Raw genomic sequence first — 20,142 nt, 5'->3', positions numbered from 1 at the left:
CATGCATGTGGTTCTGTGTGAGTCTTAGCAGATGTTGAAGCTACAACACCAAAACACAACAAATAGTGAAACACTTAGAACTTTCTTTGTACATATTTTAAGTGTATTCATCTGATCTTCATCTTGTGTGTTATCAACTTATCAAGAAGCAAACTCTGTAAGCACAAAACTGTTGTAAACCAGTCAGTTATATTCCTCAAGTGACCAGGTTGGTCAGGCTCTTGAGAAGTCAATAAGAGGTAGCCATAAAGGATAAATCTTCTTGAGCGACCAGGTGTCGCGCTGCAAAAAATGCTTGAGCGCATTGCACACTCGAAGATACAATATAGTCGCCACCAAACTCTATTTATTCCCGACAAGAAAGGGAAAATAACGATAAAAGACAAGGAAAGAGAAAATGGGTAAGGAAGTCAGTTATGCAAGGGGAAGGTATTAGCACCCCTCACATCCGTTGTACTCAACGAGAACTATTTTGATTGTTCTTTGCTCGAATGGGTGCTATATATAAAGGTTACTTGCAAAAAGGGGAAAAAGGTTAATAATTAGTATGCTCGCCAAGGATTCGAACCCTTCTGCCTACGTATCCTCATAGTGCAATAAGAAAATCAAAGCTCTATAGTTTGTGGTAGAAAATAAGCGTTTGTTGATTGATTTTAGTGGATGATGTTAACGTTCATGTTCTAGCAGTTAAACGTTGCTTATGTGCTCGCGCGTGAGAGACTTAAGCACTTGTTTATTTGCGGTAGAATGGATGCGCTTGGATTTCATTCTAGAAGTTAAACATAGCTTGTATGCTCGCGCTTGAGAGGCTTAAGTGTTGTTTGTATTACGGTAGAACGAAAATAACATGTCCTTTATGAAAATGTTTGAATGCACTATGGTAGAGAATTGGATTTGATGGGTTGTGATTGATTTTAAATTTGAGGAAAAATTGTCTTGATTTTAATTGCCCTAAAGTTTATGAATGGAGGTGAATACTTTGAACAACTAGATCAGGCGTCCCGTATCCAAATATATTTAGAATAAGGGTAAGAATACTCCATCTTATTCCTTCTCCATTTCTTAAGGATCATGGCGCATAATTCAAATCATATTTTAAAAGCATTTTTAATTTATTTACAAAGATATTTTAGTCTTAAATAAACAAGTGAAAGAAATGGATGTGTGAATGAGATGAAGTACCATATTATCATGCAATTGTTGATTGGTTTTGAAAAGTGAGAAAATGGATGATTGACCTAAAGGATCAAGCATGGAACCAAGTCTATCTAATCTAATTTAAGTGATCAAGGAATTTGTGATCACTCAAATGATGAATACCTAAGGGAACATGCAATTATTCTAAAGAAGTTACCTAAAAGGTCTAATTCACAACATGTAATTAATTAATCAAAATTAAATTGATCAACTAATCAAAAAGAATAAGGTATCATACTAATAATCACACCATAAGCACATGAAATATGAAAAATAGATCAAGAAATTAAGAATTGAAAATAATCATGTCACCTCTAATTTCTAAGTAAACATGAAATAAAATTAAAAAGAAATTAGCAATTAAAGTCAATTAAAAGCTAATCCTAATTAATTTAAATTAGAATTTAAATTCTAACAAAATTAAATTCAATTAATAAACTCAACCTAATGGATTAAATTCAAGTAAAGTTTCTATTTAAATGTGTATTTTTAGTGTTAGAAAAATTATAAATAAGAAAAAAAAAATATTCCAAGTTAGGGGGGTAAATTAGTGAAAAATGTGTGGACATTAAAAGGGGCGCAAGCCCAAGCATAAGACCCATATTTATTTTTTATTTTTTCGGTTTTGTCTCATAGGCCATGTGTAGCACCTCAAATTTGCACCTATCATTGTACATATCATTTTCATATTAGGTCATAGCATAGCATAATCCATTGCATAGCATTTGCATTGTTCCTCAGTTGCCTCAAGTGCAAGCAAGCAGGAATTAGGTCAAACTGATCAGGAGATCAGTCCACCAATCAAGCAAAGTTGTTTCTCAAGGAGCAAAAGTCCTAGGGTTTGCCCTACAAGCTCACATACCTTGGGGGTCTTTTTGAAGTGTTCAAGTCAAGGGTGGAAGGCTCAGAGGTCAGCAGTCAATGCACAGGCAGGCACAAAACCCTAGACAGTCAACAGTCAATCAAAGCAGTGGATGGTGGCCATTCTTGTGGAATTTGGGCACCATAGTCAATATTCAAGAGTTCATTTGTCTTGAGACATCATTTTAAGTCAAAATCTCAAGGAATTAGGGTTTGGAATTCATCAGAAGTGCACGGTCAAGTCCAAAACCCTAGAAAGTCAAAGTTGGTCAACTGTGGTTGATTCTATGGATTTGATGGATGGAAATGGTTTGAAGGAGCTTATTCATGTCCTAATAGGCCTCATATGTCATGGCAAACCTCATCATGGAAGAAAATCAAGCCAATCAGAAAATTTTCCAGAAATAGAAAGTGGACCTGTAATTTCAACTGCCAAAAATGGAAACTTCTTGATCTTAAACTTACATCATGATACAAGCTCCAAATGAATTTTTGCCCAACATGAAAGTTGAAGATCTTGTTCTCCCATTTTCAAAAAGTCCAAGAACTCCCAAATCCCATGTGTGGTTGTCAAGATATGATCAAATCATTTTCATCAATTTTTGAACTTCAACAAGCCATATCTCTCAAACCATAAGGCCAAATTTGGTGGGGTTTTTTCCTACAAACCACATTTTTCATCCCCTTTCCAAAAATATAAATTTCATGACCTAAAACCTTACCATTCAAAATGGCATTTTTGGACCTTTTCATTTAAAAATCAAGGTTTGACTCATAGTTGACTTTTTGATTTAGGACTTTTTTCTCATTTTTGCCAATTGGGAAATGTTTCATATATTATTTGTAATTTGCTCAAAGTCCAAAACCATCATCACATCACCATTTTACCACCATTTTGAACCATAGTACAATCTTGGCAATTTTAGCAATTGGTTGGAAAAGAGCAAAAGCAAGTACAGCATTCCTTTAGCAGACCAAAGACAGCATTTGTGCTGGCCATTTGCAGCATGCTCAGGCCCAAATTTGTGCAGACAAACACACCTCCACTTCCATTTGCTCACACTTAGCAATTTGCAAAATGCATCATTACACACAAAACCAACTTACCATTTGATTAAGTGATGTTAAACAAGTGATATAAAGCCAATTTTCTGCCCATTTGCAGAACCCTAGCAAGCAGACTCAGCGGCCACACGACCAAATTCCTCCTTTTGCTTTCATTTGATTTTTCACCAAATAGCAAAATCCTGCTAAAACACTCAAAACCCTGGAATCCCCTTCATTGTTTCCCCACAAAAACACCTTGGTGAGCTCTCTTGAACCATCAAATATCATCTGTCCAGCCTTCATCATTTCCTGTTTTCCAAAGCATCTCAAATGGCAGTTAGAGCTGTGAGGTTTTCCATGCACCATTGAGCCAAAAGACCTCAAGCTTCCATCATTGCAAGGCATTGTGGACATCTGTATCGGGCTGCAACATCAAAACCAGCACTGCATCTCACTTGACTTCAAAATCAAGTAAGTAATTGACCCTTTCCTTTCACCAAATCATGCTAGGTTTAGGATAGAACATGGTATGCTAGTGTTATTACAACTGGAATCGTGGCAAATGGTTGTGTGTGTTTGAAGATATGCTGACCTGAAGTTTTGTACACCATTGTTTCTTTGCTCGAATCTCACTCTATAGTGTGATATACTGAAAACCATTGCTGGATTTGTGTTGATGGATGTTTAATGATGATGTTAGTATGTGTGATTTTGTTTTCTGAGCATCTCGAATTTACGAGCTCAGAATGATGTTGTTGCTGCTGTTCATGAAAACTAATATATTTTCCCAGAAAACCATATGATTTATGTTGACTGCTTGCTAATACCATGCTGATGTATGTTTGGTCAAGTTATTTTGTTCTAATGTTGGTGACAACATGAATGTGCCCTGCTGCAGTTTGTTCTTAAACCTTAAACTGTCCAGGAATTATACTTGTTGGTTGATTATTTGTTACTGAATAATGTATTGTATGTTGGGTCAAGTCACTTTGTTTTGATGTTGGTGATACCATGTTGAGCACCATGCTATTTGATTGCTGTTGTTTGGATGATTACATGATGATGATGAATATGCCTTGCTGTCTATTTGTTGGTGTTGGCTGCAATTGCCCCATTTCTAAAAACCTACCACTGATGTTGCCTTGTTGCATATGCCCTGCTGATTGAAAACTTTAAACCTGTCCGGAAATCCACATGGATTATGTCTTGCTTGATTTGTGTTATGTTGCTAATGCTATGTCATTGTGTATTGTTGCTCGAATTTGATATGATGATGATGAAACATGATGATGAATCCTTGCTGCAGCTTAGGGAGCCCTGCCTAGAAACTTTCATGCTTATGTTGTTTTGCTTGTTTATATCAGGAAGAACATTGATACCATGCTGATTACTTAATGTTTTATGATGATGATTACATGATGATGATGAACGTGAATATGCTGCCATGCTGTTAATGCCTGCTGCTGTTTGGAAATCATAACTCTACCCAGTATATGAACTCATGATTATGTGTGTTTTGTTGCTAGCTAATGCACATGTTAATGGTGTCTCATAGGTCATGATCATTGTTGGTTCTGCTTATGTTTGGTTGTTCAATGTTGCATGTTTATTTCATGAACCTACTGTGCTGCATATGCCATGCTGATTAAACCTTGCTGTTGTTTTGAACCTTATAACCATGCCCATAAAATCCATGTGAAATATGTGGTGTGCTGTTGGTTGGTTGCAGTAGGAACATTACCATTGCCATGCTGCTGTGTGTTTATGCTGGGAACTTATTTTCATAATGATGCTTGCTAAAACCTGCTGCAGTTTTTGAATCTTTTGTTCATGCTCAAAGAACCATATGTCTTGTGTTACCTGCTGTTGTTTGTGTGTTGTTGAACATCATCATTGCCATGTTGGTTTGGTTTGTTCAAATTTCGATTGATGATGAACCATGTTGAAGATGTATGCTGTATGCTGTTGCCAAGCCCTAGTAGTGCATGAAACTCATAAGTATGAATTGCCATTGGCCCGTGTCCTGTTTTATTGGATAATAGCCAATCACAACATTTAGTTGTGTGCTTCAAAACTGCACCGTTTTGATAAATGAGGCCAATATTACACTTCTGCCACTCGTTGACTCTTTGTTTGACCAACATTGCCTTGCATTTTGTTCATGTTTGCTTCAAACTTCTTCCAACTTCACACATTAATTTCTCTTTCACATTTCATCCAAAAATCTTGAAATTTTTTCCACATGTTCATGAAGATGTCTACTATTTTATGGTGAATTTTAATTAATTTTCCATTGGCTGGTTTTTCATTGATAATTATTTTCTTGACATGTATGCCAAATTGATACACATTGCCATTCCAATTGTGAAATTCTCGTGTTGCATCCAATGAGCTTGAAACTTTTTGTGGTTGTTCTACACACATTAACCTTCATTTCCATGTAAAGTTTATGCATTTATCATTTGTGGATTGAAAGTTATGATTTTCTGAAGTTATGTGTTGCATTTGGTGCTATACCATGATCATGTATTTTCCCAATTTTTGTTCACATGCTTCCTCTTATCCAATTGACCCCAAATTTTGCATGAATGATCCCTTGTATGTCTAGTTGATGTATGAATTTTCTTGGAATTAATCTTGCTGTTTTCCATTTGATTGTGAATTTTCTTCCATGCTTGGTCATTTGTTGACTTTTTGTGCTATGCCTTGCCAAATCCTTTGTGAAATTCTCAAATCACATTGTATATCCATGAAATTTCATATGTGATGACTAGACATCTCAAGCTTTGCATTGGTGTTAATCTCATTCATTTCTCATCTGTTTTCAATTTGATATGATTTTTTGAAGTTGACCTATGCTTGTTGACTTTCACCATGCTTACTTGAATTTAGTTTGACTTCATGATTTTACTTGCCTGCCTTCCTCTCATCCAAATGCCATGAAATTTTACATGTGTACCATGTTAGATGTTAGGATTGGTTGTGATTTATTTCATGATTTTTGAGATTGCTTGAGTTGACTTTTGATGCAAGTCATTCTGTTGACTTTTGTATGCTTTCCTTTGCCTTGTTTTGATTTCAAATATTCATGAAATGACAATGATGCATGATTTGAATGTGGGCCCAAGTGTGTTAGCTTCCCAAATGTTTGACTTTGACTTTGAGTTGACTTTTCCTTGCTGCCTTGACTTTTTCTTTCATGTTTGACCCTAGGCTAGTCCTAGTGGTCCTTTGGACTTATGTTGAGTTCATCTGTTTCAGGTTGAGCACAATGCTTCAAAGATCACTCAAACTTGTTTGAATTTGATTTGTTTATCCCATGCTAACCTTTGTTTTGCAGATGGTTGGACTCATAACTTGAGTCTTATGCTTTGCTCAGTTGATCCCCTGTGTTGACTGTTTGCCATTTCTTTTGATTTAAACTTTTGACTTGTTTACTAATAAGTTTGACTTTTTCAGGTACTTTAGTTGCTTAAGTTCTCTAAACTTGCTTGCTTTGCTATTTTAGCATTTGCTTTTGAGGTATAACCTTCTTCTTCATGTAGTCTGGAGACCCGGTCTGTTATTTGACCGGGCAAACTGTCTGAAGTCCTCCTTAAGAGGCAATGCTCGTGTATGTTTACTTTGTCCCTGTACAGAGTCAAAGACCTCCTAAGTGAAGAGGCAATTGGTGGAAGGTAGGGATATGCAGTCTATCCCCCACTATTCAGTGTGTCTTCTGTCTTGCTCACACCACTGTGTTGATGCATTTCAGATAAAAACCCAAGATCTTGTGCAATTGCACAGTTGAGTCAGTTTTAAATGTGTAGAAGGGTTCCCACTTTCTGAACCCACACATTCTTGTCAAGTGCTCTCCCTGGCCAGGGATAGAAGCAATGAGGCACACCCCTCATCTCCTTTCATCTGCTTCACCTTAGCCTCTCAATGGCAAGGTTAAGAGCAACACTTACCCCATTCCAGTTGGCCCTAGTGCCTAACCTTTGATGTTTGAGCCCCCTTGTTGGTGTGTTTATTTTATGCTATATGTGTTTGTGATTGCTTTGTTTGCCTCTTTAGGCTTTAGTCTGTGCTTGCCCTTGTGCAATAGCTTTGTGCTTGACTTGCTTCCTGTGCAAGTCAAGTCTGTGTGGCTTAACCCTTGTGTGAGCCATGATTAGGGTTGTTTAGCCGAACTACGGCAACTCTGATTCTCATGTTCAGATGAGATACGTAGGCACGAGACGCGATGTCTTGCCGAGTTTGACTAACCACTAACACTATTTCTTTTCTCTCACCCCTGTTGTGATTGAGATATCCCCTTTCTCTTGCCACTAGTTGCAATTGAGATCCCTTGCTTCCTGTGCAAGCCTTGTTTAGGATAGGTTGGCCCTTGTGCCATTTAACTAGAAACCTTAACTTAGGGTTGGCTTTGCATGACAACATCTAGGCTCGAGTCGTAGTCTCCCTAGAGTTGTGTCTCCCTCTGTTATCTGGTTAGGCTAGATCCTTGTCCCTGCGTAGGGGAACTACATCGCCCTGATCTTCACACCAGATGAAGTATGTAGGCAGGAGATTGAGCTGATCTCTCCGGGCGCCTTTTCTTTCTTTTGTGGGTGTTGTTTGACCATTGCTAGGCTCGAGTCCCCGTACTCCTTAGCATTTGCTGTCTGTTTGTGTGTGTTTGACAGTTATAGGCTGAGTCCCAGACTCCCTATCTATCTGTTATGTTGTTTAGGTTCGGATGTCAATGTAAGTCCAGTGATTGGCATTTGGGCTCCTTGTTTGCCTCTTTGTGTGTGTTTCGGTTCGGATGCTGACATAAGTCCAGTGATTGGCAGTCGGGCTCCACGTTTGCCTTTGTCTTGTTTTGTTTGTGTGCGTGTCAACCGAGCTACGAATGCTCTGATTCTTCTCTCGTCCGAGAAGATACGTATGCATAGGATGCGATATCCTAGCGAGCATGTGTTTTCCCCAGTCTGAACTACTTGGACTCTGATGTCTATGCTTGATAGACTAAGTAGGCCCAGGATGCGATATCCTGCCGAGTCAGTTTCAGTCAGTCTCTTTCGTTTCTTTCAGCCAGTTGTGTGTGTGAGTATTTAAGCAGTGTTTAGCAACCAATATTTCCTTCCTAGTGTGCGTGGATCCCGTAGAGTACTACGGATGCGTAGGGTGCCTAACACCTTCCCTTCGCATAACCGACTCCCGAACCCATCCTCTTTGGTCGCGAGACCATGTTCTTTCCTAGGTTTACTTCGAGCGTTTCCTTTCCCTCTTTTGGGATAAATAACGCACGGTGGCGGCTCTGTTGTTTCTTTCTTTTCCCGCCGGTTTTTCGCGCGATGCGACAGCTGGCGACTCTGCTGGGGATGCGAGAAGTTGACCTATGCTGGTCCATCTTCCCTGAGCGAGTCTCTCCTAGCCCTCTCTAGGATTAGGGTTTTGGTTGCTTTCTGCTTGTTGTATTTTATTGCATTCATTGTATATATGTACATTTATTGTTTGCATTGATTGTGTGCATTGATGTTTGCATTTCATATTCATTATTCATTACTGGCTGGCTGTCTGTTTTTTCTCTGTGTGGGGGGGAGTCAGTTGAGGTAAAAGGTCCAATACCCAGACCATGAGTGAAAATCTAGGATGATTAGGAATAGAGTGATTCATGGGAAGCGGGTGGTATGGCGCCACTTAGCGGAACATTGATATCACGAGCAGTTCAGACCCTGGTGGGGTACTGTCGTTACATACTTCCGGTGTGTATATGATAGTATTTCCGCGAAAGGTTATTTATGCTGCGTTTCTCTCAGCTTTACCCTGGCCTAGACTACACCCGTGAGTGGGGAAGGGTTATTCATTACAGGTACCGTTGGTGACTTTGGTTCTGATGGTGACTTTATGTTCAGACAGTGTGATCAGTTTGACCTTAAGTTGGATTTAAGTTCCGAGTTTTGACTGAAGCTTCGACCTAGTCAGAGATCGCACAACCAGCCAGCCGTGTCTGCATCATGTGCATCATAGCATATTTATTTTTCAAAAGAAACGCATTGAAAAAAAAAAAACAATCAAAAAAAAAAATTGAAAAAAAGAAAAAAAGAGAAAAAGAACTAATCTCTGCATGCATATCATTTCTCAGGTACATTCCAGAGTTTGTCTACTGATAGAGATGGCAACAGTTCCTGAGCTGAAGCGGAAGACCTGTTCCTACAGTTTCCACCGTGAACCGTTGACTCCGCTAGTTGAGTTGGGTAGCCTTGTGAAGGATGATCACCTGAAGAGTTTCGTTGGGCGGTATGGAGATATTCTGACGGTGCTGAAGACAGTAGTGGATCCAGTACCTCTGCAGACACTACTTCAGTTCTATGATCCAGAGCTCAGATGCTTCACATTCCAGGATTACCAGCTTGCACCTACTCTCGAAGAGTATTCCATCCTGTTGAGTATCCCTATTCAGCATCAGACTCCCTTCTTGGACGTCCCCAAGGAGGTCGACTTCAGATTGATTGCCAGAGCTCTCCGGTTGAGTGTTGAGGAGGTTGGTAAGAATTGGAAGCCCTGTGGGGAAGTTGTTGGTCTGCCGTTAAAATTTCTGTTGAGGATAGCCAGAGATGAAGCAGAGAAGGGGAATTGGGAAGCTTTTCACGCACAGCTAGCTGCCATGATCTATGGGATCGTCCTATTTCCCAGTATGCCTAATTTCATTGACCATGCTGCCATCAGCATCTTTGTCAGAGGGAATCCAGTCCCCACTCTCTTAGCAGATACTTACTATGCCATCCACAGTAGGCATGGTAAGGGTGGAGCCATCAGATGCTGCTTACCTCTTCTGTACAAGTGGTTCATGTCGCTTCTGCCAGCCAGTGGACCATTTGTAGATACCCAGAGCACTCTGAAGTGGACTCAGAGGATCATGTCACTCACTTCCTACGACATCAGGTGGCAGTCATACCGGATGGATGTTAAAGATGTTATCTTGAGTTGTGGTGAATTCCGGGGTGTGCCACTCATAGGGACCAAGGGTTGCATCAACTACAACCCAGTTCTCTCCCTTCGCCAGCTAGGGTTTGTCATGTGTAGAAGGCCGCTCGAAGCTGAGATAGCTGAGAGTTTCTGTTTTGAGAAGAAGGATGACCCTGTTAAGTTGGAGCAGATAGGAAGAGCCTGGAGATCTGTTGGAGTGAAGGATGGATCCGTCTTAGGGAAGAAGTTTGCCATTGCAATGCCCGATTACACTGATTGGGTAAAGAAGAGAGTGGAAACTTTGCTGCTTCCCTACGATAGGATGGAGCCGTTGCAAGAGCAACCACCCTTGGTACTTGCTGATAGTGTGTCTGCTGAACACTATAAACAAGCATTGATGGAGAGTCGTCGTCTGAGAGAGAAGGAGCAAGACACTCAGATGGAGCTGTACAAAGCTAAGGCTGATAAGCTGCACTTGACCCATCAACTCAGGGAAGTGCAAGGAGCGGATGCTAGTAGAGCAAGGGGGAAGAAGAGATCATATGAAGAGATGGAATCCCTGATGGATGCAGAACATAGGGAATGTCTGAGGCTGCAGAGAGCAGAAGTCAGTTACCAGAAGAAAATCAGAGACTTGGAGAAGCAACTTAAGGACAAAGACAGTCAGTTGAAGAAAGAGATGGAGTTGAGACAGAAGTCGGAGGAGTATCTCGGAGGAGAAGTCTTGGAGCTGAGAAGACAGTTGAAAGAGAAGATCACTCCGCTACCAGATTGTTCAGAATGCTCACTGTTGATAGACCAGTGTCATTATCTGAAGACCCTCATCCCAGAAGACCGTCTGCCATAGACTGCATCTTTGTTTTGTATTTTGTTGCTGAATCACCTCCAGGCTTGTTGGATGGGGTTCATTTGTTTGTAATCCATCTCTGTTGGATCTTTTTATCGAGAATCACCTCCAGGCTTGTTGGATGGGTTTCTTTTTCTTTGTACTCTGTTTTCGAATATTCAGTTGTATGACTCTTTTACCCTTATTCATATATAAGGATGTCTGATTTTCCCTGTTGCTCTCTTTTTCCCTGTATCTGTTTGATCTGTTCTTGTAGGTTGCCATCTTTTCAGAATGGGTCAGGCTCTTTGAATGCCTGAGAAATGAGCATCTCATGTGCATCATGCATATCATTAGACATCATAATCATATCATTTGCATAACAGGTGTTCTTGTGCAGTCTTCTCATTGTGGGTTCCTGTGTTCAGGCAGGATAGCTGATCAAAGACAACACCGCTACTCAACGAGGCTCAACCATCAACGCAACATGGATCAAGTACAAGCCGAGTTGGCAGAGATGAGGGCAAGCATGGCCCAATTTATCCACATGATGCAAGGGGTTGCGCAAGGCCAAGAAGAACTCCGAGCAATGGTCCAGAGGCAAGAAGCTACCTTGCCACCGCCCAACCAGCCTCTGCAAGAAGGAAACCCAGTTCCTGAAGTCCCTGCCGCTGCTATTCCCGTCAACAACTACGCTGTGGGTGAAGAGTTGAGGGGTATCCGAGTCGACGGTCAACCGATTGCTCCGGATGTTGTTAGTCCCAGAGTCATCCATGCTCCGGTCCGTAACAGAATTCCAATTGTTGACAGACAAGAGGATTTGTTTACTATGCTCAGTGAAGACGACAATATCTTGGGAAGAAATGATGCGAGAGATCGCAAAGTTGAGGCCCTTGCTGAGAAGATCAGAGCAATGGAATGTCAAAACTCCCTCGGTTTTGACGTTACAAACATGGGATTAGTTGAAGGACTTAGAATCCCGCATAAATTCAAGGCGCCGTCATTCGACAAATACAACGGTACCTCTTGCCCTCGCACCCATGTGCAGGCGTACTATAGAAAGATATCCGCATATACAGACGATGAGAAGATGTGGATGTATTTCTTCCAGGATAGTCTATCTGGGGCATCCTTGGATTGGTACATGGAATTGAAGCGGGATTCAATTCGGTGCTGGAGAGACCTGGGTGAGGCGTTCCTCAGGCAGTATAAGCACAATATGGACATGGCTCCAACCAGAACTCAGTTACAAAGTTTATGTCAGAAGAACAATGAAAGTTTTAAAGAGTACGCCCAGAGATGGCGCGAACTAGCTGCAAGAGTTCAACCCCCTATGCTGGAAAGGGAGTTGACTGACATGTTCATTAGCACTCTACAAGGTGTCTATATGGATCGAATGGGAAGCTGCCCATTCGGAAGCTTTTCTGACGTCGTAATCTGCGGCGAAAGAACTGAGAGCCTGATCAAGGCTGGGAGGATCCACGATACTGGTTCCTCATCGTCATCAAAGAAACCCTTCTCTGGGGCACCTCGCCGTAGAGAAGGAGAAACTAATGCTGTACAGCACAGAGGGAGTGCTTACAGAGCCAACAACAGGGACCAGTATCGTCCAGTAGCTGCAGTGACCATTCCTGCACCTCAACCGCGTCCACAACAACAGAGAGTTCAACAACAACCGCAACGACCGCAACAACAACAACAACAACAACAACGTCCTTTCCAGCCTCAGCAGAGACAGAGGTTGAATCCTGATAGAAGATTTGATCCTTTGCCTATGTCGTACGCAGAGCTACTACCCGAACTACTCCGGTTAGGGTTTGTAGAGTTGCGTACGATGGCAACTCCTACCGTACTGCCACCCGGTTATGATGCAAATGTAAGATGTGACTTTCACTCTGGGGCACCAGGCCACCATACTGAAAGATGCCGGGCGTTTCAGCACAAGGTTCAGGATCTGATTGATTCCAAGACAATCAACTTCTCTCCGGTCCCGAATGTCGTGAACAATCCTATGCCACAACATGGGGGGCATAGGGTTAATAACATTGAAGATGGGGAAGCTGAAGACCTGATCGTAGATGTTGAAGATGTTCAGACATCTTTGTTGGTCATCAAGGGCCGCTTGTTGAAGGGGGGTATTGACCCAGGTTGTTCAGAAGATTGTGTGGGTTGTTCAGAATCTACCAATGGTTGCGACCAGTTGAAGACTGGAATTCAGAGTCTGATGGACGAGGGCTGTTTGCAGTTCAGCCGTGCTACCAGAGATAATGGGGCAGTGTCTACTGTCACCATTTTTTATAAGCCAGCTGAAGGAAGAGGACGTGGGGCTGTCAGTACGCCCACTACCAGCAATACTCCGGTTACCATTTCTGCCCCGGTAACCATCAGAGCACCTACTACCATTGTGGCGTCCGGCAGAGGACAAGTTGGAAATAGTAGAGCTGTTCCGTGGAGTTATGACAATGCCTATCGCCGAGATAGGAGGGCTGGTAACCAGACAAGGCCAGTTAACCCAGCACCGGTTACTATCAGTGCTCCTGTGAGGATCCCTGCTGTTACGAGTCCGGTGGTGGACAATGTTGGAGGACAGGGAGGCTTCACAAGGAGTGGACGACTGTTTGCTCCTCAGCCTTTGAGGGATGCCGCGGCTGAGTCATCTGCAAGGGCTAAGGGCAAACAAACAATGGTTGACGAAGAACCGGCTCAGAAGGAGGCTGAGGGTTCTTTCCAGAAAGATGTCGAGGAGTTTATGAAGATCATTAAGAAGAGTGATTACAAGATTGTTGATCAACTCAACCAAACTCCGTCGAAAATCTCGATACTCTCCTTGCTGATGTGTTCTGAGGCACATCGGGACGCTCTGTTGAAAATGCTGAATATGGCATACGTCCCGCAAGAGATATCCGTCAACCAGCTGGAGGGTGTACTAGCAAATGTGAGTACCAGGCATGGTGTAGGTTTCACTGACCTAGACCTAACGCCTGAGGGCCGTAATCACAACAAAGCCTTGCACATCACTATGGAGTGCAAAGGTGCAGTATTATCACATGTGCTAGTGGACACCGGGTCGTCCCTGAATGTCCTTCCAAAGCAAATACTGAAGAAGATAGATGTCGAGGGAGTCGTGCTCACTCCCAGTGACCTGATCGTGCGTGCATTCGACGGATCCAAACGTTCTGTGTTTGGTGAAGTCACCTTGCCAGTGAAGATAGGTCCTGAGATCTTCGACATCGTGTTCTACGTGATGGACATTCAGCCTGCTTATAGCTGTTTGTTGGGGCGTCCTTGGATTCACGCCGCTGGAGCAGTCTCGTCAACTCTCCATCAGAAGCTCAAATATGTCTGGAACGGTCAGATCGTGACCGTCTGTGGTGAAGAGGAGATTCTGGTGAGTCATCTTTCCTCATTCAAATATGTTGAGGTGGATGGCGAGATCCATGAAACCCTGTGCCAGGCATTTGAGACCGTGGCCTTAGAAGGGGTAGCTTGTGCAGGGCAGAGGAAGCCGGGCGCTTCAATTTCGTCGTACAAGCAGGCCAAGGAGGTGGTTGACTCCGGAAGAGCTGAAGGCTGGGGCAAGATGGTTGACTTGCCTGTGAAGGAAGACAAATTCGGCATTGGGTACGAGCCTCTCCAAGCAGAGCAGAGCGTACAAGCAGGTCCGAGCACCTTCACCAGCGCTGGGCTGATGAACCATGGAGATGTCTTTGCTACTGATGGTGAAGACAGTGATCATGATCTGGATGTCTGGGTCCGCCCTTGTGCACCAGGCGAGGTCATCAACAACTGGACAGCAGAAGATGTGGTCCAAGTTACTCTACTGACAGAGTAATTTTCTTTTGTTTTTTCATTTTGCATGAAAACCCTACGTTCCGCCCAGGGCGTAGTGGTTCATTGTAGGGCCACATCATGTTCAATGTTTATAAATCAAGGACGTTTTTCAATCAAATTTTGAGATCTTTGTCTTTCTATTTTCTGTTTTTCACATTTTTTTCAAAAACAATAAAAATGGCAATGTTTTTGTTTTTTGTGACTTTATTGAAATCTTTTTCTAAAAACAAAACATTAAACATGCAGAAGTGATCTTTTGGCACCCACTGTGAACGACTCTGTTATGGCTCAGTATGATTTCAACAATCCCATCTACCAAGCTGAAGAGGAGAGTGAGGAAGACTGTGAACTCCCTGCAGAATTGGTCAGACTACTGAAGCAAGAGGAAAGGGTCATCCAACCTCACCAGGAAGAGTTGGAAATTGTCAATCTGGGTACTGAGGACGCCAGAAGAGAAATCAAGATTGGGGCTGCTTTGGAAGACTCTGTCAAGAGGAGGCTAATCAAGATGCTGAAAGAATATGTGGAAATATTCGCCTGGTCATACCAAGATATGCCTGGGCTGGATACAGACATTGTGGTGCATCGGTTACCTCTCCGAGAAGAGTGTCCGTCAGTCAAGCAGAAGCTTCGCAGAACTAGTCCTGATATGGCTGTCAAGATTAAAGAAGAGGTTCAGAAGCAGTGGGACGCAGGTTTCCTGGCTGTTACCAGTTACCCGCCGTGGGTTGCCAACATTGTTCCCGTGCCAAAGAAGGATGGCAAAGTCAGAATGTGTGTCGATTACCGGGATCTGAATAGGGCGAGTCCGAAAGATGATTTCCCATTACCTCACATCGATGTATTGGTGGATAATACGGCTCAGTCCTCGGTATTCTCTTTCATGGACGGTTTCTCAGGCTACAACCAGATTAAGATGGCGCCAGAGGACATGGAAAAGACGACATTCATTACACCTTGGGGCACGTTCTGCTACAAAGTGATGCCATTTGGGCTGAAGAATGCCGGTGCTACATATCAAAGGGCAATGACGACTCTCTTTCATGACATGATGCACAACGAAATCGAAGTGTACGTGGATGATATGATTGCGAAGTCGCAGACGGAAGAGGAGCACCTGGTTAATCTGCAGAAGTTGTTTGACCGACTGGTCAAGTTCAAACTGAGGCTGAATCCGAACAAGTGCACGTTTGGAGTGAGATCCGGGAAGCTCTTAGGCTTCATTGTCAGTGAGAAAGGGATTGAGGTAGATCCAGCTAAAGTCAAAGCTATTCAAGAGATGCCTGAACCGAAGACGGAAAAGCAAGTCCGTGGGTTTTTAGGGAGGTTGAACTACATTGCAAGGTTCATATCTCATCTAACTGCTACATGTGAACCGATTTTCAAACTACTCAGAAAGAATCAGGCGATCAAATGGAATGATGACTGTCAAGAAGCTTTTGACAAGATCAAGGAATACTTGCAAAACCCTCCAATCCTCATCCCTCCAGTTCCAGGGAGACCACTGATCATGTACCTTTCAGTCACCGAGACTTCGATGGGGTGTGTATTGGGTCAGCATGACGAGTCTGGTCGAAAAGAGCATGCCATATACTACCTAAGCAAAAAGTTTACCGACTGTGAAACAAGATATTCACTGCTCGAGAAAACTTGCTGTGCTTTGGCCTGGGCTGCTCGCCGACTAAGGCAGTATATGTTGAACCATACTACTCTGTTGATTTCTAGGATGGATCCAGTCAAATACATCTTTGAGAAGCCAGCTCTCACCGGACGTGTTGCCCGTTGGCAAATGATCTTAACCGAGTACGACATTCAGTACACGTCACAGAAGGCCATCAAAGGTAGTATTCTGTCAGACTATCTCGCCGAACAACCGATCGATGACTATCAGCCTATGATGTTTGAATTCCCTGATGAAGACATCATGTATCTAAAAATGAAAGACTGTGAAGAGCCGCTTGTTGAGGAAGGACCTGATCCTGATGACAAGTGGACACTGATGTTTGATGGGGCTGTGAATATGAACGGTAATGGTGTTGGAGCAGTGTTGATCAACCCCAAAGGTGCCCATATACCTTTTTCTGCCAGATTGACATTCGACGTCACCAACAATGAAGCTGAGTATGAGGCTTGTATCATGGGGATAGAAGAAGCCATTGATCTGAGGATCAAAACACTTGATATATTTGGAGATTCAGCTCTGGTAATCAATCAGGTCAATGGAGATTGGAATACGAATCAGCCACATTTGATTCCGTACAGAGATTACACCAGAAGAATACTGACGTTCTTCAAGAAGGTGAAGTTGTATCATGTCCCGCGAGACGAGAATCAGATGGCTGATGCTTTGGCTACTTTATCCTCTATGATAAAGGTTCATTGGTGGAATCATGTGCCACAAGTTGCGGTAAATCGACTCGAGAGGCCTGCGTATGTGTTTGCAGCCGAGTCTGTTAATGCTATTGATAATAAGCCGTGGTATTATGACATCAAGAACTTCCTCAAGACTCAAGAGTATCCTGAGGGTGCGTCGAAGAATGATAAGAAGACCCTGAGAAGGCTGGCTGGGAGCTTTTATCTGAATCAGGATGATGTGCTATACAAGAGAAACTTTGACATGGTCTTGCTCAGATGCGTGGACAGACACGAAGCAGACCTGTTAATGCAAGAAGTGCACGAGGGTTCGTTTGGTACCCACGCCGGTGGTCATGCAATGTCGAAGAAATTGCTGAGAGCCGGATATTACTGGATGACTATGGAATCCGATTGCTTCAAATATGCTCGGAAATGCCATAAGTGTCAAATCTACGCTGACAAGGTGCATGTACCACCAAGCCCGTTAAATGTCATGAACTCGCCTTGGCCGTTTGCCATGTGGGGCATTGATATGATTGGGAGGATAGAGCCAACTGCTTCTAATGGACATCGCTTCATCTTGGTTGCGATCGATTACTTCACCAAATGGGTAGAAGCAGCTTCTTATGCCAACGTCACCAAACAAGTGGTTGCCCGGTTCATCAAGAAAGAAATCATCTGTCGTTATGGAGTTCCTGAGAGAATCATCACTGATAATGGTTCGAATCTCAATAACAAAATGATGAAAGACTTGTGCAGAGATTTCAAGATTGAACATCACAATTCTTCTCCTTACAGACCGAAGATGAATGGCGCTGTAGAGGCAGCTAACAAGAATATCAAAAAGATTGTGCAGAAGATGGTCGTTACGTACAAAGACTGGCATGAGATGTTGCCTTTCGCTTTGCATGGATACCGTACCTCAGTACGTACGTCGACCGGGGCAACCCCCTACTCCCTTGTGTATGGTATGGAAGCAGTCCTACCAGTTGAAGTGGAGATCCCTTCTCTGAGGATATTATTAGACGTCAAGCTAGACGAAGCCGAGTGGATTCGAACAAGGTTTAACGAGTTAAGCCTTATCGAAGAAAGACGGTTAGCTGCTGTGTGCCATGGGCAGTTGTATCAGAGAAGGATGAAGCGAGCCTTTGATCAGAAAGTGCGTCCTCGGACATTTCAAACCGGCGATCTGGTTTTGAAGAGGATCCTTCCTCCCGGTACAGATAACAGGGGCAAGTGGACTCCTAATTACGAAGGACCATATGTTGTGAAGAAGGTTTTCTCCGGTGGAGCCTTGATGCTTACAACTATGGACGGTGAAGACTTTCCTTCCCCTGTCAACTCAGATGTAGTCAAAAAATACTTCGCATAAATTGACCCGCTGGACAAAAAGAACAAAATAGTCCAGGCAAAAATGGGCATCCCGACGAACCAAAAAAACAGAAAGAAAAGGTTCGGGCAAAAGTTAGGGATAAAAATAAAAAAATGTACACCCGGTAAGTCGAAAACCCGCAAGGGCGGCTTAGGCAAAAATGGGTATCCCGGTGGATTGAAAACCCGAAAGGGCGATCCAGCCAAAAGAGGGATTAAAGCGAAGACTACAGTCTGAGTCATCTGTACTTCGTCATGCTTCGTCAGCTGCCATCTCGAAAGATGTGATCGGTCCAGTCATTCTTCTCAGAAAGCAAGGAATTGGGAGGAAACTGATGATCTATGAGTTATAACAGAGTTGGAAAACAGTGGATGCCGTGTTCACATTGCCATTAGGATAGTTTATTTTCCTTTTGTGCGCAATTACCTCTTTCTAGGAATTGCTTCCCAATGTACTCGCCTTTTCAGGCACATTTTCAATCAATAAAAGTCGTTATTCAGATAAATTGCTCTCTTGTTTTTACTTTTACTGTTTTGTTTGCAAAAACGTCCGAATTTTTGATAAACATTACATAAAGGCTAAACGATGACGTGCAGAAAGATTAAAACATTTGAAAATCATTTTTAATGTTGAGGACACTTGAGCGTATCTTGTCCATATACTTCCCCTTTGGGGCATCTGTTGTTCTGATTTGCAGGCCGTCACCTGAGAGTATTTTCCCCAGTAAAGGTCGTCACCTGAGAGCATTCCCCAGCAGTGCTTTCCCCCAGACGGAATCATTCTCCTAGCTTTGGGTTGTTTGGGCCTTCCCCAGCGAAGCAGTTTTCTCTCCAGCAGAGTCTATCCTACCAGAGGATTGGACGAGTTATCGTGGCAGATCGATATCCGCATCCCCAGGGGAGTTGATTTCTACTTGTGAATATTGCGGGTCGTCCCCGGCGGAATAGCAGTTATTTCCCAAGGCAGTCGATTTTATCTAAGGTTTGCATGAAGTCTCATCCCCAAAGAGTTGCCTGGTTTAGCTTCCCCAGCGGAGTTTTTTCTTTCCCCAAGCGGATTTTTGTGGATTGATTGGGCTATCCTCAGCAGGTTTCCCTCTGCTCTCCCCAACAGAGTTGCTTCATTACTCCCCAGTGAGTTGACTTGTCTCCCTCTAGTGGATTCGTACTGTTGGTTCCCCAGCAGTCGTGTTGTTTCCCCCAGTGGATTTATCTTGAAGATTCCGCAACACAGTCGTCCTGTGTATCTCTCCCCGCAGAGCTAGCATCATATTGCATTGCATATAGTAAATCATTGCATCCTCAAAACTGCGTAGCATTTCCATCCCATATGGAGCATTACGCCATAGAAAAATTCAAACATGTGCATTCATGTGTTCGAAACCACATCAGACCGTATCCCCGGCAGAGGCGGATCATCTTTATTCAACATCAGCACCAAGTCTGCTACAGTTGCTTCGACAGTATTCAGAATTTGCTTATCCCCACAGAGGTTTATTTCCTCACCCGATGGTAACAGAGGTTTATTTCCTCACCCGATGGTGACAGAAAGTTTGTTTCTCCCCAGTGAGACCCCCAGCAAGTGATCAGCCTTGCTTCAGCATATCCCGGATTTTGTTCTTTGTAATACCAGTAAGTGTCATGTCAACACCCGCGTGTGTCTTCTTCGTTTTTTTTGGTGTCGGTAACGCCATTGCTTCGGTGTCGGTAAACATCGA

The sequence above is a fragment of the Lathyrus oleraceus genome, chromosome 5 (assembly GCF_024323335.1).
Source record: "Lathyrus oleraceus cultivar Zhongwan6 chromosome 5, CAAS_Psat_ZW6_1.0, whole genome shotgun sequence".
In the NCBI taxonomy this organism is placed as follows: domain Eukaryota; kingdom Viridiplantae; phylum Streptophyta; class Magnoliopsida; order Fabales; family Fabaceae; genus Lathyrus; species Lathyrus oleraceus.
This window is presented reverse-complemented; position numbering follows the sequence as displayed.